Genomic DNA, 24802 nt, shown 5'->3' on the forward strand with positions numbered 1-24802 from the left:
GTTTGGGGGACAGTGATTCATATAGCTAGTGGTGGTATGTGTGTGGTGGGGGGGACAGTGATTCATATAGCTAGTGGTGGTATGTGTGTGTTTGGGGGACAGTGATTCATATAGCTAGTGGTGGTATGTGTGTGGTGGGGGGGACAGTGATTCATATAGCTAGTGGTGGTATGTGTGTGGTGGGGGGGACAGTGATTCATATAGCTAGTGGTGGTGGTGGGGGGGGAACAGTGATTAATATAGCTAGTGGTGATGGGGGGGACATGTGGTTGTATGTGTGTGGTGGGGGGGACAGTGATTCCTGTAGCTAGTGGTGATGGGGGGGACAGTAATTCATATAGCTAGTGGTGGTATGTGTGTGGTGGGGGGGACAGTGATTCCTGTAGCTAGTGGTGGTATGTGTGTGGTGGGGGGACAGTGATTCATATAGCTAGTGGTGGTATGTGTGTGGTGGGGGGACAGTGATTCCTATAGCTAGTGGTGGTGGGGGGACAGTGATTCATATAGCTAGTGGTGGTATGTGTGTGGTGGGGGGGACAGTGATTCATATAGCTAGTGGTGATGGGGGGGACAGTGATTCATATAGCTAGTGGTGGTATGTGTGTGGTGGGGGGGGGACAGTGATTCATATAGCTAGTGGTGGTGGTGGGGGAACAGTGATTCATATAGCTAGTGGTGGGGTGAACAGTGATTCATATAGCTAGTGGTGGGGGGGAACAGTGATACATATAGCTAGTGGTGATGGGGGGGACATGTGGTTCGTATAGCTAGTGGTGGGGGGGGGGACAGTCATTCCTGTAGCTGGTGGTGGTGGGGGGGACAGTGATTCCTATAGCTAGTGGTGGTATGTGTGTGGTGGGGGGGACAGTGATTCCTATAGCTAGTGGTGGTATGTGTGTGGTGGGGGGGACAGTGATTCATATAGCTAGTGGTGGTATGTGTGTGGTGGGGGGGACAGTGATTCCTATAGCTAGTGGTGGTGGGGGGGACAGTCATTCCTATAGCTAGTGGTGGTGGGGGAGACAGTGATTCCTATAGCTAGTGGTGGTATGTGTGTGGTGGGGGGACAGTGATTCCTATAGCTAGTGGTGGTATGTGTGTGGTGGGGGGGACAGTGATTCATATAGCTAGTGGTGGTAGGGGGGGGACAGTGATTCCTATAGCTAGTGGTGGTATGTGTGTGTGGTGGGGGGGACAGTGATTCATATAGCTAGTGGTGGTGGGGGGGGACAGTGATTCCTATAGCTAGTGGTGGTATATGTGTGGTGGGGTTTCAGTGATTCATATAGCTAGTGGTGGTATGTGTGTGGTGGGGGGGACAGTGATTCATGTAGCTAGTGGTGGTGGGGGGGGGCAGTGTTTCATATAGCTAGTGGTGGTATGTGTGTGGTGGGGGGAACAGTGATTCCTGTAGCTAGTGGTGATGGGGGGGACAGTAATTCATATAGCTAGTGGTGGTATGTGTGTGGTGGGGGGGGACAGTGATTCCTATAGCTAGTGGTGGTATGTGTGTGGTGGGGGGGACAGTGATTCCTATAGCTAGTGGTGGTATGTGTGTGGTGGGGGGGGACAGTGATTCATATAGCTAGTGGTGGTATGTGTGTGGTGGGGGGACAGTGATTCCTATAGCTAGTGGTGGTGGGGGGGACAGTGATTCGTATAGCTAGTGGTGGTATGTGTGTGGTGGGGGGGACAGTAATTCATATAGCTAGTGGTGATGGGGGGGACAGTGATTCCTATAGCTAGTGGTGGTATGTGTGTAGTGGGGGGATCAGTGATTCCTGTAGCTAGTGGTGGTATGTGTGTGGTGGGGGGGACAGTGATTCATATAGCTAGTGGTGGTATGTGTGTGGTGGGGGGGGACAGTGATTCATATAGCTAGTGGTGGTATGTGTGTGTTTGGGGGACAGTGATTCATATAGCTAGTGGTGGTATGTGTGTGGTGGGGGGGACAGTGATTCATATAGCTAGTGGTGGTATGTGTGTGGTGGGGGGGACAGTGATTCATATAGCTAGTGGTGGTGGTGGGGGGGGAACAGTGATTAATATAGCTAGTGGTGGGGGGGAACAGTGATTCATATAGCTAGTGGTGGGGGGGAACAGTGATTCATATAGCTAGTGGTGATGGGGGGGACATGTGGTTGTATGTGTGTGGTGGGGGGAACAGTGATTCCTGTAGCTAGTGGTGATGGGGGGGACAGTAATTCATGTAGCTAGTGGTGGTATGTGTGTGGTGGGGGGGACAGTGATTCCTGTAGCTAGTGGTGGTATGTGTGTGGTGGGGGGACAGTGATTCATATAGCTAGTGGTGGTATGTGTGTGGTGGGGGGACAGTGATTCCTATAGCTAGTGGTGGTGGGGGGACAGTGATTCATATAGCTAGTGGTGGTATGTGTGTGGTGGGGGGGGGACAGTGATTCCTATAGCTAGTGGTGGTATGTGTGTGGTGGGGGGACAGTGATTCATATAGCTAGTGGTGGTATGTGTGTGGTGGGGGGACAGTGATTCCTATAGCTAGTGGTGGTGGGGGGACAGTGATTCATATAGCTAGTGGTGGTATGTGTGTGGTGGGGGGGACAGTGATTCCTATAGCTAGTGGTGGTATGTGTGTGGTGGGGGGGACAGTGATTCCTATAGCTAGTGGTGGTATGTGTGTGGTGGGGGGGGACAGTGATTCATATAGCTAGTGGTGGTATGTGTGTGGTGGGGGGACAGTGATTCCTATAGCTAGTGGTGGTGGGGGGGACAGTGATTCGTATAGCTAGTGGTGGTATGTGTGTGGTGGGGGGGACAGTAATTCATATAGCTAGTGGTGATGGGGGGGACAGTGATTCCTATAGCTAGTGGTGGTATGTGTGTAGTGGGGGGATCAGTGATTCCTGTAGCTAGTGGTGGTATGTGTGTGGTGGGGGGGACAGTGATTCATATAGCTAGTGGTGGTATGTGTGTGGTGGGGGGGGACAGTGATTCATATAGCTAGTGGTGGTATGTGTGTGTTTGGGGGACAGTGATTCATATAGCTAGTGGTGGTATGTGTGTGGTGGGGGGGACAGTGATTCATATAGCTAGTGGTGGTATGTGTGTGGTGGGGGGGACAGTGATTCATATAGCTAGTGGTGGTGGTGGGGGGGGAACAGTGATTAATATAGCTAGTGGTGGGGGGGAACAGTGATTCATATAGCTAGTGGTGGGGGGGAACAGTGATTCATATAGCTAGTGGTGATGGGGGGGACATGTGGTTGTATGTGTGTGGTGGGGGGGACAGTGATTCCTATAGCTAGTGGTGATGGGGGGGACAGTAATTCATATAGCTAGTGGTGGTATGTGTGTGGTGGGGGGGACAGTGATTCCTGTAGCTAGTGGTGATGGGGGGGACAGTAATTCATATAGCTAGTGGTGGTATGTGTGTGGTGGGGGGGGACAGTGATTCCTGTAGCTAGTGGTGGTATGTGTGTGGTGGGGGGACAGTGATTCATATAGCTAGTGGTGGTATGTGTGTGGTGGGGGGACAGTGATTCCTATAGCTAGTGGTGGTGGGGGGACAGTGATTCATATAGCTAGTGGTAGTATGTGTGTGGTGGGGGGGACAGTGATTCATATAGCTAGTGGTGATGGGGGGGACAGTGATTCATATAGCTAGTGGTGGTATGTGTGTGGTGGGGGGGGACAGTGATTCATATAGCTAGTGGTGGTGGTGGGGGAACAGTGATTCATATAGCTAGTGGTGGGGTGAACAGTGATTCATATAGCTAGTGGTGGGGGGGAACAGTGATACATATAGCTAGTGGTGATGGAGGGGACATGTGGTTGTATGTGTGTGGTGGGGGGGACAGTGATTCCTGTAGCTAGTGGTGATGGGGGGGGACAGTAATTCATATAGCTAGTGGTGGTATGTGTGTGGTGGGGGGGACAGTGATTCCTATAGCTTGTGGTGGTATGTGTGTGGTGGGTGGGACAGTGATTCATATAGCTAGTGGTGGTATGTGTGTGGTGGGGGGGACAGTGATTCCTATAGCTTGTGGTGGTGGGGGGGGACAGTGATTCATATAGCTAGTCGTGGGGGGGGGGACAGTGATTCATATAGCTAGTGGTGGTAGGGGGGGGGGGGACAGTGATTCCTATAGCTAGTGGTGGTATGTGTGTGGTGGGGACAGTGATTCATATAGCTAGTGGTGGTATGTGTGTGGTGGGGGGGACAGTGATTCATATAGCTAGTGGTGGTGGGGGGGGACAGTGATTCCTATAGCTAGTGGTGGTATGTGTGTGGTGGGGGGGACAGTGATTCATATAGCTAGTGGTGGTATGTGTGTGGTGGGGGGGGACAGTGATTCCTATAGCTAGTGGTGGTATGTGTGTGGTGGGGGGGACAGTGATTCATATAGCTAGTGGTGGTATGTGTGTGGTGGGGGGGACAGTGATTCCTATAGCTTTTGGTGGTGGGGGGGACAGTGATTCCTATAGCTAGTGGTGGTATGTGTGTGGTGGGGGGGACAGTGATTCATATAGCTAGTGGTGGGGGGGGACAGTCATTCCTATAGCTAGTGGTGGTGGGGGAGACAGTGATTCCTATAGCTAGTGGTGGTATGTGTGTGGTGGGGGGACAGTGATTCCTATAGCTAGTGGTGGTATGTGTGTGGTGGGGGGGACAGTGATTCATATAGCTAGTGGTGGTAGGGGGGGGGACAGTGATTCCTATAGCTAGTGGTGGTATGTGTGTGGTGGGGGGGACAGTGATTCATATAGCTAGTGGTGGTGGGGGGGGACAGTGATTCCTATAGCTAGTGGTGGTATATGTGTGGTGGGGGTTCAGTGATTCATATAGCTAGTGGTGGTATGTGTGTGGTGGGGGGGACAGTGATTCCTATAGCTAGTGGTGGTGGGGGGGGGGACAGTGATTCATATAGCTAGTGGTGGTATGTGTGTGGTGGGGGGGACAGTGATTCATTTACATTTTTACATTTTAGTCATTTAGCAGACGCTCTTATCCAGAGCGACTTACAGTAGTGAATGCATACATTTCATACATTTTTTTCTCCCTGTACCCGTCCCCCGTGGGAATCGAACCCACAACCCTGGCGTTGCAAACACCATGCTCTACCAACTGAGCCACACGGGACAGTGGTGGTGGGGGGGACAGTGATTCCTATAGCTAGTGGTGGTATGTGTGTGGTGGGGGGGGACAGTGATTCCTATAGCTAGTGGTGGTGGGGGGACAGTGATTCATATAGCTGGTGGTTGTATGTGTGTGGTGGGGGGGACAGTGATTCCTATAGCTAGTGGTGGTGGGGGGGGACAGTGATTCATATAGCTAGTGGTGGTATGTGTGTGGTGGGGGGAACAGTGATTCCTATAGCTAGTGGTGGTGGGGGGGGACAGTGATTCCTATAGCTAGTGGTGGTATGTGTGTGGTGGGGGGGACAGTGATTCATATAGCTAGTGGTGGTATGTGTGTGGTGGGGGGGACAGTGATTCATATAGCTAGTGGTGGTATGTGTGTGGTGGGGGGGACAGTGATTCCTATAGCTAGTGGTGGTGGGGGGACAGTGATTCATATAGCTGGTGGTTGTATGTGTGTGGTGGGGGGGACAGTGATTCCTATAGCTAGTGGTGGTGGGGGGGGACAGTGATTCATATAGCTAGTGGTGGTATGTGTGTGGTGGGGGGAACAGTGATTCCTATAGCTAGTGGTGGTGGGGGGGGACAGTGATTCCTATAGCTAGTGGTGGTATGTGTGTGGTGGGGGGGACAGTGATTCATATAGCTAGTGGTGGTATGTGTGTGGTGGGGGGGACAGTGATTCCTATAGTTAGTGGTGGTATGTGTGTGATGGGGGGGACAGTGATTCCTATAGCTAGTGGTGGTGGGGGGGACAGTGATTCATATAGCAAGTGGTGGTATGTGTGTGGTGGGGGGGACGGTGATTCATATAGCTAGTGGTGGTATGTGTGTGGTGGGGGGGACAGTGATTCATATAGCTAGTGGTGGTATGTGTGTGGTGGGGGGGACAGTGATTCCTATAGCTAGTGGTGGTGGGGGGGGACAGTGATTCCTATAGCTAGTGGTGGTATGTGTGTGGTGGGGGGGACAGTGATTCATATAGCTAGTGGTGGTATGTGTGTGGTGGGGGGGACAGTGATTCATATAGCTAGTGGTGGTATGTGTGTGGTGGGGGGGACAGTGATTCCTATAGCTAGTGGTGGTGGGGGGACAGTGATTCATATAGCTGGTGGTTGTATGTGTGTGGTGGGGGGGACAGTGATTCCTATAGCTAGTGGTGGTGGGGGGGGACAGTGATTCATATAGCAAGTGGTGGTATGTGTGTGGTGGGGGGGACGGTGATTCATATAGCTAGTGGTGGTATGTGTGTGGTGGGGGGGACAGTGATTCATATAGCTAGTGGTGGTATGTGTGTGGTGGGGGGGACAGTGATTCATATAGCTAGTGGTGGTATGTGTGTGGTGGGGGGGACGGTGATTCATATAGCTAGTGGTGGTATGTGTGTGGTGGGGGGGACAGTGATTCATATAGCTAGTGGTGGTATGTGTGTGGTGGGGGGGACAGTGATTCATATAGCTAGTGGTGGTGGGGGGGACAGTGATTCATATAGCTAGTGGTGGTATGTGTGTGGTGGGGGGGACAGTGATTCATATAGCTAGTGGTGGTATGTGTGTGGTGGGGGGACAGTGATTCATATAGCTGGTGGTGGTGGTGGGGGGGGACAGTGATTCCTATAGCTAGTGGTGGTGGGGGGACAGTGATTCCTATAGCTAGTGGTGGTATGTGTGTGGTGGGGGGGACAGTGATTCATATAGCTAGTGGTGGTATGTGTGTGGTGGGGGGGACAGTGATTCCTATAGCTTGTGGTGGTATGTGTGTGGTGGGTGGGACAGTGATTCATATAGCTAGTGGTGGTATGTGTGTGGTGGGGGGGACAGTGATTCCTATAGCTTGTGGTGGTGGGGGGGACAGTGATTCATATAGCTAGTGGTGGGGGGGGGGACAGTCATTCCTATAGCTAGTGGTGGTGGGGGAGACAGTGATTCCTATAGCTAGTGGTGGTATGTGTGTGGTGGGGGGACAGTGATTCCTATAGCTAGTGGTGGTATGTGTGTGGTGGGGGGGACAGTGATTCATATAGCTAGTGGTGGTAGGGGGGGGGGACAGTGATTCCTATAGCTAGTGGTGGTATGTGTGTGGTGGGGGGGACAGTGATTCATATAGCTAGTGGTGGTGGGGGGGGACAGTGATTCATATAGCTAGTGGTGGGGTGAACAGTGATTCATATAGCTAGTGGTGGGGGGGAACAGTGATACATATAGCTAGTGGTGATGGAGGGGACATGTGGTTGTATGTGTGTGGTGGGGGGGACAGTGATTCCTGTAGCTAGTGGTGATGGGGGGGACAGTAATTCATATAGCTAGTGGTGGTATGTGTGTGGTGGGGGGGACAGTGATTCCTATAGCTTGTGGTGGTATGTGTGTGGTGGGTGGGACAGTGATTCATATAGCTAGTGGTGGTATGTGTGTGGTGGGGGGGACAGTGATTCCTATAGCTTGTGGTGGTGGGGGGGGACAGTGATTCATATAGCTAGTGGTGGGGGGGGGGACAGTCATTCCTATAGCTAGTGGTGGTGGGGGAGACAGTGATTCCTATAGCTAGTGGTGGTATGTGTGTGGTGGGGGGACAGTGATTCCTATAGCTAGTGGTGGTATGTGTGTGGTGGGGGGGACAGTGATTCATATAGCTAGTGGTGGTAGGGGGGGGGGGGACAGTGATTCCTATAGCTAGTGGTGGTATGTGTGTGGTGGGGACAGTGATTCATATAGCTAGTGGTGGTATGTGTGTGGTGGGGGGGACAGTGATTCATATAGCTAGTGGTGGTGGGGGGGGACAGTGATTCCTATAGCTAGTGGTGGTATGTGTGTGGTGGGGGGGACAGTGATTCATATAGCTAGTGGTGGTATGTGTGTGGTGGGGGGGGACAGTGATTCCTATAGCTAGTGGTGGTATGTGTGTGGTGGGGGGGACAGTGATTCATATAGCTAGTGGTGGTATGTGTGTGGTGGGGGGGACAGTGATTCCTATAGCTTTTGGTGGTGGGGGGGACAGTGATTCCTATAGCTAGTGGTGGTATGTGTGTGGTGGGGGGGACAGTGATTCATATAGCTAGTGGTGGGGGGGGACAGTCATTCCTATAGCTAGTGGTGGTGGGGGAGACAGTGATTCCTATAGCTAGTGGTGGTATGTGTGTGGTGGGGGGACAGTGATTCCTATAGCTAGTGGTGGTATGTGTGTGGTGGGGGGGACAGTGATTCATATAGCTAGTGGTGGTAGGGGGGGGGACAGTGATTCCTATAGCTAGTGGTGGTATGTGTGTGGTGGGGGGGACAGTGATTCATATAGCTAGTGGTGGTGGGGGGGGACAGTGATTCCTATAGCTAGTGGTGGTATATGTGTGGTGGGGGTTCAGTGATTCATATAGCTAGTGGTGGTATGTGTGTGGTGGGGGGGACAGTGATTCCTATAGCTAGTGGTGGTGGGGGGGGGACAGTGATTCATATAGCTAGTGGTGGTATGTGTGTGGTGGGGGGGACAGTGATTCATTTACATTTTTACATTTTAGTCATTTAGCAGACGCTCTTATCCAGAGCGACTTACAGTAGTGAATGCATACATTTCATACATTTTTTTCTCCCTGTACCCGTCCCCCGTGGGAATCGAACCCACAACCCTGGCGTTGCAAACACCATGCTCTACCAACTGAGCCACACGGGACAGTGGTGGTGGGGGGGACAGTGATTCCTATAGCTAGTGGTGGTATGTGTGTGGTGGGGGGGGACAGTGATTCCTATAGCTAGTGGTGGTGGGGGGACAGTGATTCATATAGCTGGTGGTTGTATGTGTGTGGTGGGGGGGACAGTGATTCCTATAGCTAGTGGTGGTGGGGGGGGACAGTGATTCATATAGCTAGTGGTGGTATGTGTGTGGTGGGGGGAACAGTGATTCCTATAGCTAGTGGTGGTGGGGGGGGACAGTGATTCCTATAGCTAGTGGTGGTATGTGTGTGGTGGGGGGGACAGTGATTCATATAGCTAGTGGTGGTATGTGTGTGGTGGGGGGGACAGTGATTCATATAGCTAGTGGTGGTATGTGTGTGGTGGGGGGGACAGTGATTCCTATAGCTAGTGGTGGTGGGGGGACAGTGATTCATATAGCTGGTGGTTGTATGTGTGTGGTGGGGGGGACAGTGATTCCTATAGCTAGTGGTGGTGGGGGGGGACAGTGATTCATATAGCTAGTGGTGGTATGTGTGTGGTGGGGGGAACAGTGATTCCTATAGCTAGTGGTGGTGGGGGGGACAGTGATTCCTATAGCTAGTGGTGGTATGTGTGTGGTGGGGGGGACAGTGATTCATATAGCTAGTGGTGGTATGTGTGTGGTGGGGGGGACAGTGATTCCTATAGTTAGTGGTGGTATGTGTGTGATGGGGGGGACAGTGATTCCTATAGCTAGTGGTGGTGGGGGGGACAGTGATTCATATAGCAAGTGGTGGTATGTGTGTGGTGGGGGGGACGGTGATTCATATAGCTAGTGGTGGTATGTGTGTGGTGGGGGGGACAGTGATTCATATAGCTAGTGGTGGTATGTGTGTGGTGGGGGGGACAGTGATTCCTATAGCTAGTGGTGGTGGGGGGGGACAGTGATTCCTATAGCTAGTGGTGGTATGTGTGTGGTGGGGGGGACAGTGATTCATATAGCTAGTGGTGGTATGTGTGTCGTGGTGGGGACAGTGATTCATATAGCTGGTGGTTGTATGTGTGTGGTGGGGGGGACAGTGATTCCTATAGCTAGTGGTGGTGGGGGGGGACAGTGATTCATATAGCAAGTGGTGGTATGTGTGTGGTGGGGGGGACGGTGATTCATATAGCTAGTGGTGGTATGTGTGTGGTGGGGGGGACAGTGATTCATATAGCTAGTGGTGGTATGTGTGTGGTGGGGGGGACAGTGATTCATATAGCTAGTGGTGGTATGTGTGTGGTGGGGGGGACGGTGATTCATATAGCTAGTGGTGGTATGTGTGTGGTGGGGGGGACAGTGATTCATATAGCTAGTGGTGGTATGTGTGTGGTGGGGGGGACAGTGATTCATATAGCTAGTGGTGGTGGGGGGGACAGTGATTCATATAGCTAGTGGTGGTATGTGTGTGGTGGGGGGGACAGTGATTCATATAGCTAGTGGTGGTATGTGTGTGGTGGGGGGACAGTGATTCATATAGCTGGTGGTGGTGGTGGGGGGGGACAGTGATTCCTATAGCTAGTGGTGGTGGGGGGACAGTGATTCCTATAGCTAGTGGTGGTATGTGTGTGGTGGGGGGGACAGTGATTCATATAGCTAGTGGTGGTATGTGTGTGGTGGGTGGGACAGTGATTCATATAGCTAGTGGTGGTATGTGTGTGGTGGGGGGGACAGTGATTCCTATAGCTTGTGGTGGTGGGGGGGACAGTGATTCATATAGCTAGTGGTGGGGGGGGGGACAGTCATTCCTATAGCTAGTGGTGGTGGGGGAGACAGTGATTCCTATAGCTAGTGGTGGTATGTGTGTGGTGGGGGGACAGTGATTCCTATAGCTAGTGGTGGTATGTGTGTGGTGGGGGGGACAGTGATTCATATAGCTAGTGGTGGTAGGGGGGGGGGACAGTGATTCCTATAGCTAGTGGTGGTATGTGTGTGGTGGGGGGGACAGTGATTCATATAGCTAGTGGTGGTGGGGGGGGACAGTGATTCATATAGCTAGTGGTGGTATGTGTGTGGTGGGGGGGACAGTGATTCATATAGCTAGTGGTGGTGGGGGGGGACAGTGATTCCTATAGCTTGTGGTGGTATGTGTGTAGTGGGGGGATCAGTGATTCCTGTAGCTAGTGGTGGTATGTGTGTGGTGGGGGGGACAGTGATTCATATAGCTAGTGGTGGTATGTGTGTGTTGGGGGGACAGTGATTCATATAGCTAGTGGTGGTATGTGTGTGGTGGGGGGGACAGTGATTCATATAGCTAGTGGTGGTATGTGTGTGGTGGGGGGGACAGTGATTCATATAGCTAGTGGTGGTGGTGGGGGGGAACAGTGATTAATATAGCTAGTGGTGGGGGGGAACAGTGATTCATATAGCTAGTGGTGATGGGGGGGACATGTGGTTGTATGTGTGTGGTGGGGGGGACAGTGATTCCTGTAGCTAGTGGTGATGGGGGGGACAGTAATTCATATAGCTAGTGGTGGTATGTGTGTGGTGGGGGTGTCAGTGATTCCTGTAGCTAGTGGTGGTATGTGTGTGGTGGGGGGACAGTGATTCATATAGCTAGTGGTGGTATGTGTGTGGTGGGGGGACAGTGATTCCTATAGCTAGTGGTGGTGGGGGGACAGTGATTCATATAGCTAGTGGTGGTATGTGTGTGGTGGGGGGGGACAGTGATTCCTATAGCTAGTGGTGGTATGTGTGTGGTGGGGGGGACAGTGATTCATATAGCTAGTGGTGGTATGTGTGTGGTGGGGGGGACAGTGATTCCTATAGCTTTTGGTGGTGGGGGGGACAGTGATTCCTATAGCTAGTGGTGGTATGTGTGTGGTGGGGGGACAGTGATTCCTATAGCTAGTGGTGGTGGGGGGGACAGTGATTCGTATAGCTAGTGGTGGTATGTGTGTGGTGGGGGGGACAGTAATTCATATAGCTAGTGGTGATGGGGGGGACAGTGATTCCTATAGCTAGTGGTGGTATGTGTGTAGTGGGGGGATCAGTGATTCCTGTAGCTAGTGGTGGTATGTGTGTGGTGGGGGGGACAGTGATTCATATAGCTAGTGGTGGTATGTGTGTGGTGGGGGGGGACAGTGATTCATATAGCTAGTGGTGGTATGTGTGTGTTTGGGGGACAGTGATTCATATAGCTAGTGGTGGTATGTGTGTGGTGGGGGGGACAGTGATTCATATAGCTAGTGGTGGTATGTGTGTGGTGGGGGGGACAGTGATTCATATAGCTAGTGGTGGTGGTGGGGGGGGAACAGTGATTAATATAGCTAGTGGTGGGGGGGAACAGTGATTCATATAGCTAGTGGTGGGGGGGAACAGTGATTCATATAGCTAGTGGTGATGGTGGGGACATGTGGTTGTATGTGTGTGGTGGGGGGGACAGTGATTCCTGTAGCTAGTGGTGATGGGGGGGACAGTAATTCATATAGCTAGTGGTGGTATGTGTGTGGTGGGGGGGACAGTGATTCCTGTAGCTAGTGGTGGTATGTGTGTGGTGGGGGGACAGTGATTCATATAGCTAGTGGTGGTATGTGTGTGGTGGGGGGACAGTGATTCCTATAGCTAGTGGTGGTGGGGGGACAGTGATTCATATAGCTAGTGGTGGTATGTGTGTGGTGGGGGGGACAGTGATTCATATAGCTAGTGGTGATGGGGGGGACAGTGATTCATATAGCTAGTGGTGGTATGTGTGTGGTGGGGGGGGACAGTGATTCATATAGCTAGTGGTGGTGGTGGGGGAACAGTGATTCATATAGCTAGTGGTGGGGTGAACAGTGATTCATATAGCTAGTGGTGGGGGGGAACAGTGATACATATAGCTAGTGGTGATGGGGGGGACATGTGGTTGTATGTGTGTGGTGGGGGGGACATTGATTCCTGTAGCTAGTGGTGATGTGGGTGGGACAGTGATTCATATAGCTAGTGGTGGTATGTGTGTGGTGGGGGGGACAGTGATTCCTATAGCTTGTGGTGGTGGGGGGGACAGTGATTCATATAGCTAGTGGTGGGGGGGGGGACAGTCATTCCTATAGCTAGTGGTGGTGGGGGAGACAGTGATTCCTATAGCTAGTGGTGGTTTGTGTGTGGTGGGGGGACAGTGATTCCTATAGCTAGTGGTGGTATGTGTGTGGTGGGGGGGACAGTGATTCATATAGCTAGTGGTGGTGGGGGGGGGGGACAGTGATTCCTATAGCTAGTGGTGGTATGTTTGTGGTGGGGACAGTGATTCATATAGCTAGTGGTGGTATGTGTGTGGTGGGGGGGACAGTGATTCATATAGCTAGTGGTGGTGGGGGGGGACAGTGATTCCTATAGCTAGTGGTGGTATGTGTGTGGTGGGGGGGACAGTGATTCATATAGCTAGTGGTGGTATGTGTGTGGTGGGGGGGACAGTGATTCCTATAGCTTTTGGTGGTGGGGGGGACAGTGATTCCTATAGCTAGTGGTGGTATGTGTGTGGTGGGGGGGACAGTGATTCATATAGCTAGTGGTGGGGGGGGACAGTCATTCCTATAGCTAGTGGTGGTGGGGGAGACAGTGATTCCTATAGCTAGTGGTGGTGGGGGAGACAGTGATTCCTATAGCTAGTGGTGGTATGTGTGTGGTGGGGGGACAGTGATTCCTATAGCTAGTGGTGGTATGTGTGTGGTGGGGGGGACAGTGATTCATATAGCTAGTGGTGGTAGGGGGGGGACAGTGATTCCTATAGCTAGTGGTGGTATGTGTGTGTGGTGGGGGGGACAGTGATTCATATAGCTAGTGGTGGTGGGGGGGGACAGTGATTCCTATAGCTAGTGGTGGTATATGTGTGGTGGGGTTTCAGTGATTCATATAGCTAGTGGTGGTATGTGTGTGGTGGGGGGGACAGTGATTCATGTAGCTAGTGGTGGTGGGGGGGGGCAGTGTTTCATATAGCTAGTGGTGGTATGTGTGTGGTGGGGGGAACAGTGATTCCTGTAGCTAGTGGTGATGGGGGGGACAGTAATTCATATAGCTAGTGGTGGTATGTGTGTGGTGGGGGGGGACAGTGATTCCTATAGCTAGTGGTGGTATGTGTGTGGTGGGGGGGACAGTGATTCCTATAGCTAGTGGTGGTATGTGTGTGGTGGGGGGGGACAGTGATTCATATAGCTAGTGGTGGTATGTGTGTGGTGGGGGGACAGTGATTCCTATAGCTAGTGGTGGTGGGGGGGACAGTGATTCGTATAGCTAGTGGTGGTATGTGTGTGGTGGGGGGGACAGTAATTCATATAGCTAGTGGTGATGGGGGGGACAGTGATTCCTATAGCTAGTGGTGGTATGTGTGTAGTGGGGGGATCAGTGATTCCTGTAGCTAGTGGTGGTATGTGTGTGGTGGGGGGGACAGTGATTCATATAGCTAGTGGTGGTATGTGTGTGGTGGGGGGGGACAGTGATTCATATAGCTAGTGGTGGTATGTGTGTGTTTGTGGGACAGTGATTCATATAGCTAGTGGTGGTATGTGTGTGGTGGGGGGGACAGTGATTCATATAGCTAGTGGTGGTATGTGTGTGGTGGGGGGGACAGTGATTCATATAGCTAGTGGTGGTGGTGGGGGGGGAACAGTGATTAATATAGCTAGTGGTGGGGGGGAACAGTGATTCATATAGCTAGTGGTGGGGGGGAACAGTGATTCATATAGCTAGTGGTGATGGGGGGGACATGTGGTTGTATGTGTGTGGTGGGGGGAACAGTGATTCCTGTAGCTAGTGGTGATGGGGGGGACAGTAATTCATATAGCTAGTGGTGGTATGTGTGTGGTGGGGGTGTCAGTGATTCCTGTAGCTAGTGGTGGTATGTGTGTGGTGGGGGGACAGTGATTCATATAGCTAGTGGTGGTATGTGTGTGGTGGGGGGACAGTGATTCCTATAGCTAGTGGTGGTGGGGGGACAGTGATTCATATAGCTAGTGGTGGTATGTGTGTGGTGGGGGGGGACAGTGATTCCTATAGCTAGTGGTGGTATGTGTGTGGTGGGGGGACAGTGATTCATATAGCTAGTGGTGGTATGTGTGTGGTGGGGGGACAGTGATTCCTATAGCTAGTGGTGGTGGGGGGACAGTGATTCATATAGCTAGTGGTGGTATGTGTGTGGTGGGGGGGACAGTGATTCCTATAGCTAGTGGTGGTATGTGTGTGGTGGGGGGGACAGTGATTCCTATAGCTAGTGGTGGTATGTGTGTGGTGGGGGGGGACAGTGATTCATATAGCTAGTGGTGGTATGTGTGTGGTGGGGGGACAGTGATTCCTATAGCTAGTGGTGGTGGGGGGGACAGTGATTCGTATAGCTAGTGGTGGTATGTGTGTGGTGGGGGGGACAGTAATTCATATAGCTAGTGGTGATGGGGGGGACAGTGATTCCTATAGCTAGTGGTGGTATGTGTGTAGTGGGGGGATCAGTGATTCCTGTAGCTAGTGGTGGTATGTGTGTGGTGGGGGGGACAGTGATTCCTGTAGCTAGTGGTGGTATGTGTGTGGTGGGGGGACAGTGATTCATATAGCTAGTGGTGGTATGTGTGTGGTGGGGGGACAGTGATTCCTATAGCTAGTGGTGGTGGGGGGACAGTGATTCATATAGCTAGTGGTGGTATGTGTGTGGTGGGGGGGACAGTGATTCATATAGCTAGTGGTGATGGGGGGGACAGTGATTCCTATAGCTAGTGGTGGTATGTGTGTGGTGGGGGGGGACAGTGATTCATATAGCTAGTGGTGGTGGTGGGGGAACAGTGATTCATATAGCTAGTGGTGGGGTGAACAGTGATTCATATAGCTAGTGGTGGGGGGGAACAGTGATACATATAGCTAGTGTTAATGGGGGGGACATGTGGTTGTATGTGTGTGGTGGGGGGGACAGTGATTCCTGTAGCTAGTGGTGATGGGGGGGACAGTAATTCATATAGCTAGTGGTGGTATGTGTGTGGTGGGGGTGGACAGTGATTCCTATAGCTTGTGGTGGTATGTGTGTGGTGGGTGGGACAGTGATTCATATAGCTAGTGGTGGTATGTGTGTGGTGGGGGGGGACAGTGATTCCTATAGCTTGTGGTGGTGGGGGGGGGACAGTGATTCATATAGCTAGTGGTGGGGGGGGGGACAGTCATTCCTATAGCTAGTGGTGGTGGGGAGACAGTGATTCCTATAGCTAGTGGTGGTATGTGTGTGGTGGGGGGACAGTGATTCCTATAGCTAGTGGTGGTATGTGTGTGGTGGGGGGGACAGTGATTCATATAGCTAGTGGTGGTAGGGGGGGGGGACAGTGATTCCTATAGCTAGTGGTGGTATGTGTGTGGTGGGGGGGACAGTGATTCATATAGCTAGTGGTGGTAGGGGGGGGGACAGTGATTCCTATAGCTAGTGGTGGTATGTGTGTGGTGGGGGGGACAGTGATTCATATAGCTAGTGGTGGTGGGGGGGGACAGTGATTCCTATAGCTAGTGGTGGTATATGTGTGGTGGGGGTTCAGTGATTCATATAGCTAGTGGTGGTATGTGTGTGGTGGGGGGGACAGTGATTCCTATAGCTAGTGGTGGTGGGGGGGGGACAGTGATTCATATAGCTAGTGGTGGTATGTGTGTGGTGGGGGGGACAGTGATTCATTTACATTTTTACATTTTAGTCATTTAGCAGACGCTCTTATCCAGAGCGACTTACAGTAGTGAATGCATACATTTCATACATTTTTTTCTCCCTGTACCCGTCCCCCGTGGGAATCGAACCCACAACCCTGGCGTTGCAAACACCATGCTCTACCAACTGAGCCACACGGGACAGTGGTGGTGGGGGGGACAGTGATTCCTATAGCTAGTGGTGGTATGTGTGTGGTGGGGGGGGACAGTGATTCCTATAGCTAGTGGTGGTGGGGGGACAGTGATTCATATAGCTGGTGGTTGTATGTGTGTGGTGGGGGGGACAGTGATTCCTATAGCTAGTGGTGGTGGGGGGGGACAGTGATTCATATAGCTAGTGGTGGTATGTGTGTGGTGGGGGGAACAGTGATTCCTATAGCTAGTGGTGGTGGGGGGGGACAGTGATTCCTATAGCTAGTGGTGGTATGTGTGTGGTGGGGGGGACAGTGATTCATATAGCTAGTGGTGGTATGTGTGTGGTGGGGGGGACAGTGATTCATATAGCTAGTGGTGGTATGTGTGTGGTGGGGGGGACAGTGATTCCTATAGCTAGTGGTGGTGGGGGGGACAGTGATTCCTATAGCTAGTGGTGGTATATGTGTGGTGGGGGTTCAGTGATTCATATAGCTAGTGGTGGTATGTGTGTGGTGGGGGGGACAGTGATTCCTATAGCTAGTGGTGGTGGGGGGGGGACAGTGATTCATATAGCTAGTGGTGGTATGTGTGTGGTGGGGGGGACAGTGATTCATTTACATTTTTACATTTTAGTCATTTAGCAGACGCTCTTATCCAGAGCGACTTACAGTAGTGAATGCATACATTTCATACATTTTTTTCTCCCTGTACCCGTCCCCCGTGGGAATCGAACCCACAACCCTGGCGTTGCAAACACCATGCTCTACCAACTGAGCCACACGGGACAGTGGTGGTGGGGGGGACAGTGATTCCTATAGCTAGTGGTGGTATGTGTGTGGTGGGGGGGGACAGTGATTCCTATAGCTAGTGGTGGTGGGGGGACAGTGATTCATATAGCTGGTGGTTGTATGTGTGTGGTGGGGGGGACAGTGATTCCTATAGCTAGTGGTGGTGGGGGGGGGACAGTGATTCATATAGCTAGTGGTGGTATGTGTGTGGTGGGGGGAACAGTGATTCCTATAGCTAGTGGTGGTGGGGGGGGACAGTGATTCCTATAGCTAGTGGTGGTATGTGTGTGGTGGGGGGGACAGTGATTCATATAGCTAGTGGTGGTATGTGTGTGGTGGGGGGGACAGTGATTCATATAGCTAGTGGTGGTATGTGTGTGGTGGGGGGGACAGTGATTCCTATAGCTAGTGGTGGTGGGGGGACAGTGATTCATATAGCTGGTGGTTGTATGTGTGTGGTGGGGGGGACAGTGATTCCTATAGCTAGTGGTGGTGGGGGGGGACAGTGATTCATATAGCTAGTGGTGGTATGTGTGTGGTGGGGGGAACAGTGATTCCTATAGCTAGTGGTGGTGGGGGGGACAGTGATTCATATAGCTAGTGGTGGTATGTGTGTGGTGGGGGGGACAGTGATTCCTATAGTTAGTGGTGGTATGTGTGTGATGGGGGGGACAGTGATTCCTATAGCTAGTGGTGGTGGGGGGGACAGTGATTCATATAGCAAGTGGTGGTATGTGTGTGGTGGGGGGGACGGTGATTCATATAGCTAGTGGTGGTATGTGTGTGGTGGGGGGGACAGTGATTCATATAGCTAGTGGTGGTATGTGTGTGGTGGGGGGGACAGTGATTCATATAGCTAGTGGTGGTGGGGGGGGACAGTGATTCATATAGCTAGTGGTGGTATGTGTGTGGTGGGGGGGACAGTGATTCATATAGCTAGTGGTGGTATGTGTGTGGTGGGGGGACAGTGATTCATATAGCTGGTGGTGGTGGTGGGGGGGGACAGTGATTCCTATAGCTAGTGGTGGTGGGGGGACAGTGATTCCTATAGCTAGTGGTGGTATGTGTGTGGTGGGGGGGACAGTGATTCATATAGCTAGTGGTGGTATGTGTGTGGTGGGGGGGACAGTGATTCCTATAGCTTGTGGTGGTATGTGTGTGGTGGGGGGGACAGTGATTCCTATAGCTTGTGGTGGTGGGGGGGACAGTGATTCATATAGCTAGTGGTGGGGGGGGGGACAGTCATTCCTATAGCTAGTGGTGGTGGGGGAGACAGTGATTCCTATAGCTAGTGGTGGTATGTGTGTGGTGGGGGGACAGTGATTCCTATAGCTAGTGGTGGTATGTGTGTGGTGGGGGGGACAGTGATTCATATAGCTAGTGGTGGTAGGGGGGGGGGACAGTGATTCCTATAGCTAGTGGTGGTATGTGTGTGGTGTGGGGGACAGTGATTCATATAGCTAGTGGTGGTGGGGGGGGACAGTGATTCATATAGCTAGTGGTGGTATGTGTGTGGTGGGGGGGACAGTGATTCATATAGCTAGTGGTGGTGGGGGGGGACAGTGATTCCTATAGCTAGTGGTGGTATGTGTGTGGTGGGGGGGACAGTGATTCATATAGCTAGTGGTGGTATGTGTGTGGTGGGGGGGACAGTGATTCCTATAGCTAGTTTTGGTATGTGTGTGGTGGGGGGGACAGTGATTCATATAGCTAGTGGTGGTATGTGTGTGGTGGGGGGGGACAGTGATTCCTATAGCTAGTTTTGGTATGTGTGTGGTGGGGGGGACAGTGATTCATATAGCTAGTGGTGGTATGTGTGTGGTGGGGGGGACAGTGATTCCTATAGCTTTTGGTGGTGGGGGGGACAGTGATTCCTATAGCTAGTGGTGGTATGTGTGTGGTGGGGGGGACAGTGATTCATATAGCTAGTGGTGGTAGGGGGGGGGGACAGTGATTCATATAGCTAGTGGTGGGGGGGGACAGTCATTCCTATAGCTAGTGGTGGTGGGGGAGACAGTGATTCCTATAGCTAGTGGTGGTATGTGTGTGGTGGGGGGACAGTGATTCGTATAGCTAGTGGTGGTATGTGTGTGGTGGGGGGGACAGTAATTCATATAGCTAGTGGTGATGGGGGGGACAGTGATTCCTATAGCTAGTGGTGGTATGTGTGTAGTGGGGGGATCAGTGATTCCTGTAGCTAGTGGTGGTATGTGTGTGGTGGGGGGGACAGTGATTCATATTGCTAGTGGTGGTATGTGTGTGGTGGGGGGGGACAGTGATTCATATAGCTAGTGGTGGTATGTGTGTGTTTGGGGGACAGTGATTCATATAGCTAGTGGTGGTATGTGTGTGGTGGGGGGGACAGTGATTCATATAGCTAGTGGTGGTATGTGTGTGGTGGGGGGGACAGTGATTCATATAGCTAGTGGTGGTGGTGGGGGGGGGAACAGTGATTAATATAGCTAGTGGTGGGGGGGAACAGTGATTCATATAGCTAGTGGTGATGGGGGGGACATGTGGTTGTATGTGTGTGGTGGGGGGAACAGTGATTCCTGTAGCTAGTGGTGATGGGGGGGACAGTAATTCATATAGCTAGTGGTGGTATGTGTGTGGTGGGGGTGTCAGTGATTCCTGTAGCTAGTGGTGGTATGTGTGTGGTGGGGGGACAGTGATTCATATAGCTAGTGGTGGTATGTGTGTGGTGGGGGGACAGTGATTCCTATAGCTAGTGGTGGTGGGGGGACAGTGATTCATATAGCTAGTGGTGGTATGTGTGTGGTGGGGGGGGACAGTGATTCCTATAGCTAGTGGTGGTATGTGTGTGGTGGGGGGACAGTGATTCATATAGCTAGTGGTGGTATGTGTGTGGTGGGGGGACAGTGATTCCTATAGCTAGTGGTGGTGGGGGGACAGTGATTCATATAGCTAGTGGTGGTATGTGTGTGGTGGGGGGGACAGTGATTCCTATAGCTAGTGGTGGTATGTGTGTGGTGGGGGGGACAGTGATTCCTATAGCTAGTGGTGGTATGTGTGTGGTGGGGGGGGACAGTGATTCATATAGCTAGTGGTGGTATGTGTGTGGTGGGGGGACAGTGATTCCTATAGCTAGTGGTGGTGGGGGGGACAGTGATTCGTATAGCTAGTGGTGGTATGTGTGTGGTGGGGGGGACAGTAATTCATATAGCTAGTGGTGATGGGGGGGACAGTGATTCCTATAGCTAGTGGTGGTATGTGTGTAGTGGGGGGATCAGTGATTCCTGTAGCTAGTGGTGGTATGTGTGTGGTGGGGGGGACAGTGATTCATATAGCTAGTGGTGGTATGTGTGTGGTGGGGGGGGACAGTGATTCATATAGCTAGTGGTGGTATGTGTGTGTTTGGGGGACAGTGATTCATATAGCTAGTGGTGGTATGTGTGTGGTGGGGGGGACAGTGATTCATATAGCTAGTGGTGGTATGTGTGTGGTGGGGGGGACAGTGATTCATATAGCTAGTGGTGGTGGTGGGGGGGGAACAGTGATTAATATAGCTAGTGGTGGGGGGGAACAGTGATTCATATAGCTAGTGGTGGGGGGGAACAGTGATTCATATAGCTAGTGGTGATGGGGGGGACATGTGGTTGTATGTGTGTGGTGGGGGGGACAGTGATTCCTATAGCTAGTGGTGATGGGGGGGACAGTAATTCATATAGCTAGTGGTGGTATGTGTGTGGTGGGGGGGACAGTGATTCCTGTAGCTAGTGGTGATGGGGGGGACAGTAATTCATATAGCTAGTGGTGGTATGTGTGTGGTGGGGGGGGACAGTGATTCCTGTAGCTAGTGGTGGTATGTGTGTGGTGGGGGGACAGTGATTCATATAGCTAGTGGTGGTATGTGTGTGGTGGGGGGACAGTGATTCCTATAGCTAGTGGTGGTGGGGGGACAGTGATTCATATAGCTAGTGGTGGTATGTGTGTGGTGGGGGGGACAGTGATTCATATAGCTAGTGGTGATGGGGGGGACAGTGATTCATATAGCTAGTGGTGGTATGTGTGTGGTGGGGGGGGACAGTGATTCATATAGCTAGTGGTGGTGGTGGGGGAACAGTGATTCATATAGCTAGTGGTGGGGTGAACAGTGATTCATATAGCTAGTGGTGGGGGGGAACAGTGATACATATAGCTAGTGGTGATGGGGGGGACATGTGGTTGTATGTGTGTGGTGGGGGGGACAGTGATTCCTGTAGCTAGTGGTGATGGGGGGGACAGTAATTCATATAGCTAGTGGTGGTATGTGTGTGGTGGGGTGGACAGTGATTCCTATAGCTTGTGGTGGTATGTGTGTGGTGGGTGGGACAGTGATTCATATAGCTAGTGGTGGTATGTGTGTGGTGGGGGGGACAGTGATTCCTATAGCTTGTGGTGGTGGGGGGGGACAGTGATTCATATAGCTAGTGGTGGGGGGGGGGACAGTCATTCCTATAGCTAGTGGTGGTGGGGGAGACAGTGATTCCTATAGCTAGTGGTGGTATGTGTGTGGTGGGGGGACAGTGATTCCTATAGCTAGTGGTGGTATGTGTGTGGTGGGGGGGACAGTGATTCATATAGCTAGTGGTGGTATGTGTGTGGTGGGGGGGACAGTGATTCATATAGCTAGTGGTGGTAGGGGGGGGGGGACAGTGATTCCTATAGCTAGTGGTGGTATGTGTGTGGTGGGGACAGTGATTCATATAGCTAGTGGTGGTGGGGGGGGACAGTGATTCCTATAGCTAGTGGTGGTATGTGTGTGGTGGGGGGGACAGTGATTCATATAGCTAGTGGTGGTATGTGTGTGGTGGGGGGGACAGTGATTCCTATAGCTAGTGGTGGTATGTGTGTGGTGGGGGGGACAGTGATTCATATAGCTAGTGGTGGTATGTGTGTGGTGGGGGGGACAGTGATTCCTATAGCTTTTGGTGGTGGGGGGGACAGTGATTCCTATAGCTAGTGGTGGTATGTGTGTGGTGGGGGGGACAGTGATTCATATAGCTAGTGGTGGGGGGGGACAGTCATTCCTATAGCTAGTGGTGGTGGGGGAGACAGTGATTCCTATAGCTAGTGGTGGTATGTGTGTGGTGGGGGGACAGTGATTCCTATAGCTAGTGGTGGTATGTGTGTGGTGGGGGGGACAGTGATTCATATAGCTAGTGGTGGTAGGGGGGGGGACAGTGATTCCTATAGCTAGTGGTGGTATGTGTGTGGTGGGGGGGACAGTGATTCATATAGCTAGTGGTGGTGGGGGGGGACAGTGATTCCTATAGCTAGTGGTGGTATGTGTGTGGTGGGGGGGACAGTGATTCCTATAGCTAGTGGTGGTATATGTGTGGTGGGGGTTCAGTGATTCATATAGCTAGTGGTGGTATGTGTGTGGTGGGGGGGACAGTGATTCCTATAGCTAGTGGTGGTGGGGGGGGGACAGTGATTCATATAGCTAGTGGTGGTATGTGTGTGGTGGGGGGGACAGTGATTCATTTACATTTTTACATTTTAGTCATTTAGCAGACGCTCTTATCCAGAGCGACTTACAGTAGTGAATGCATACATTTCATACATTTTTTTCTCCCTGTACCCGTCCCCCGTGGGAATCGAACCCACAACCCTGGCGTTGCAAACACCATGCTCTACCAACTGAGCCACACGGGACAGTGGTGGTGGGGGGGACAGTGATTCCTATAGCTAGTGGTGGTATGTGTGTGGTGGGGGGGGACAGTGATTCCTATAGCTAGTGGTGGTGGGGGGACAGTGATTCATATAGCTGGTGGTTGTATGTGTGTGGTGGGGGGGACAGTGATTCCTATAGCTAGTGGTGGTGGGGGGGGACAGTGATTCATATAGCTAGTGGTGGTATGTGTGTGGTGGGGGGAACAGTGATTCCTATAGCTAGTGGTGGTGGGGGGGGACAGTGATTCCTATAGCTAGTGGTGGTATGTGTGTGGTGGGGGGGACAGTGATTCATATAGCTAGTGGTGGTATGTGTGTGGTGGGGGGGACAGTGATTCATATAGCTAGTGGTGGTATGTGTGTGGTGGGGGGGACAGTGATTCATATAGCTAGTGGTGGTAGGGGGGGGGGACAGTGATTCCTATAGCTAGTGGTGGTATGTGTGTGGTGGGGGGGACAGTGATTCATATAGCTAGTGGTGGTGGGGGGGGACAGTGATTCATATAGCTAGTGGTGGTATGTGTGTGGTGGGGGGGACAGTGATTCATATAGCTAGTGGTGGTGGGGGGGGACAGTGATTCCTATAGCTAGTGGTGGTATGTGTGTGGTGGGGGGGACAGTGATTCATATAGCTAGTGGTGGTATGTGTGTGGTGGGGGGGACAGTGATTCCTATAGCTAGTTTTGGTATGTGTGTGGTGGGGGGGACAGTGATTCATATAGCTAGTGGTGGTATGTGTGTGGTGGGGGGGGACAGTGATTCCTATAGCTAGTTTTGGTATGTGTGTGGTGGGGGGGACAGTGATTCATATAGCTAGTGGTGGTATGTGTGTGGTGGGGGGGACAGTGATTCCTATAGCTTTTGGTGGTGGGGGGGACAGTGATTCCTATAGCTAGTGGTGGTATGTGTGTGGTGGGGGGGACAGTGATTCATATAGCTAGTGGTGGTAGGGGGGGGGGACAGTGATTCATATAGCTAGTGGTGGGGGGGGACAGTCATTCCTATAGCTAGTGGTGGTGGGGGAGACAGTGATTCCTATAGCTAGTGGTGGTATGTGTGTGGTGGGGGGACAGTGATTCCTATAGCTAGTGGTGGTATGTGTGTGGTGGGGGGGACAGTGATTCATATAGCTAGTGGTGGTAGGGGGGGGGGACAGTGATTCCTATAGCTAGTGGTGGTATGTGTGTGGTGGGGGGGACAGTGATTCATATAGCTAGTGGTGGTGGGGGGGGACAGTGATTCCTATAGCTAGTGGTGGTATATGTGTGGTGGGGGTTCAGTGATTCATATAGCTAGTGGTGGTATGTGTGTGGTGGGGGGGACAGTGATTCATGTAGCTAGTGGTGGTATGTGTGTGGTGGGGGGGACAGTGATTCCTATAGCTAGTGGTGGTGGGGGGGACAGTGATTCCTATAGCTATTGGTGGTATGTGTGTGGTGGGGGGGACAGTGATTCCTATAGCTAGTGGTGGTGGGGGGGACAGTGATTCATATAGCTAGTGGTGGTATGTGTGTGGTGGGGGGGACAGTGATTCATATAGCTAGTGGTGGTATGTGTGTGGTGGGGGGGACAGTGATTCATATAGCTAGTGGTGGTATGTGTGTGGTGGGGTGGCCAGTGATTCATATAGCTAGTGGTGGTATGTGTGTGGTGGGGGGGACAGTGATTCATATAGCTAGTGGTGGTATGTGTGTGGTGGGGGGGACAGTGATTCCTATAGCTATTGGTGGTATGTGTGTGGTGGGGGGGACAGTGATTCCTAT

The 24802-nt window shown here is 52.1% G+C and overlaps 1 protein-coding gene and 5 non-coding genes across 6 annotated transcripts in view; 1 reads left to right on the forward strand and 5 right to left on the reverse strand.

Annotated features, from left to right (window-relative positions):
- LOC106587796 (cleavage stimulation factor subunit 3) overlaps window positions 1-24802 on the forward strand; it is a 63381-nt gene that overhangs the window by 21280 nt on the left and 17299 nt on the right. The gene's annotated exons all lie outside the window — the stretch shown is intronic.
- Window positions 5044-5117, reverse strand: trnaa-ugc (transfer RNA alanine (anticodon UGC)). Its single transcript has one exon. It is a non-coding gene; the product is annotated as a tRNA-Ala (tRNA).
- trnaa-ugc (transfer RNA alanine (anticodon UGC)) lies at window positions 8703-8776 on the reverse strand. Its single transcript has one exon. It is a non-coding gene; the product is annotated as a tRNA-Ala (tRNA).
- trnaa-ugc (transfer RNA alanine (anticodon UGC)) lies at window positions 16510-16583 on the reverse strand. The gene has a single exon. It is a non-coding gene; the product is annotated as a tRNA-Ala (tRNA).
- On the reverse strand, window positions 17288-17361 carry trnaa-ugc (transfer RNA alanine (anticodon UGC)). Its single transcript has one exon. It is a non-coding gene; the product is annotated as a tRNA-Ala (tRNA).
- Window positions 22949-23022, reverse strand: trnaa-ugc (transfer RNA alanine (anticodon UGC)). The gene has a single exon. It is a non-coding gene; the product is annotated as a tRNA-Ala (tRNA).

This window comes from Salmo salar, chromosome 26 (genome assembly GCF_965601325.2).
Source record: "Salmo salar chromosome 26, fSalSal1, whole genome shotgun sequence".
In the NCBI taxonomy this organism is placed as follows: Eukaryota; Metazoa; Chordata; class Actinopteri; order Salmoniformes; family Salmonidae; genus Salmo; species Salmo salar.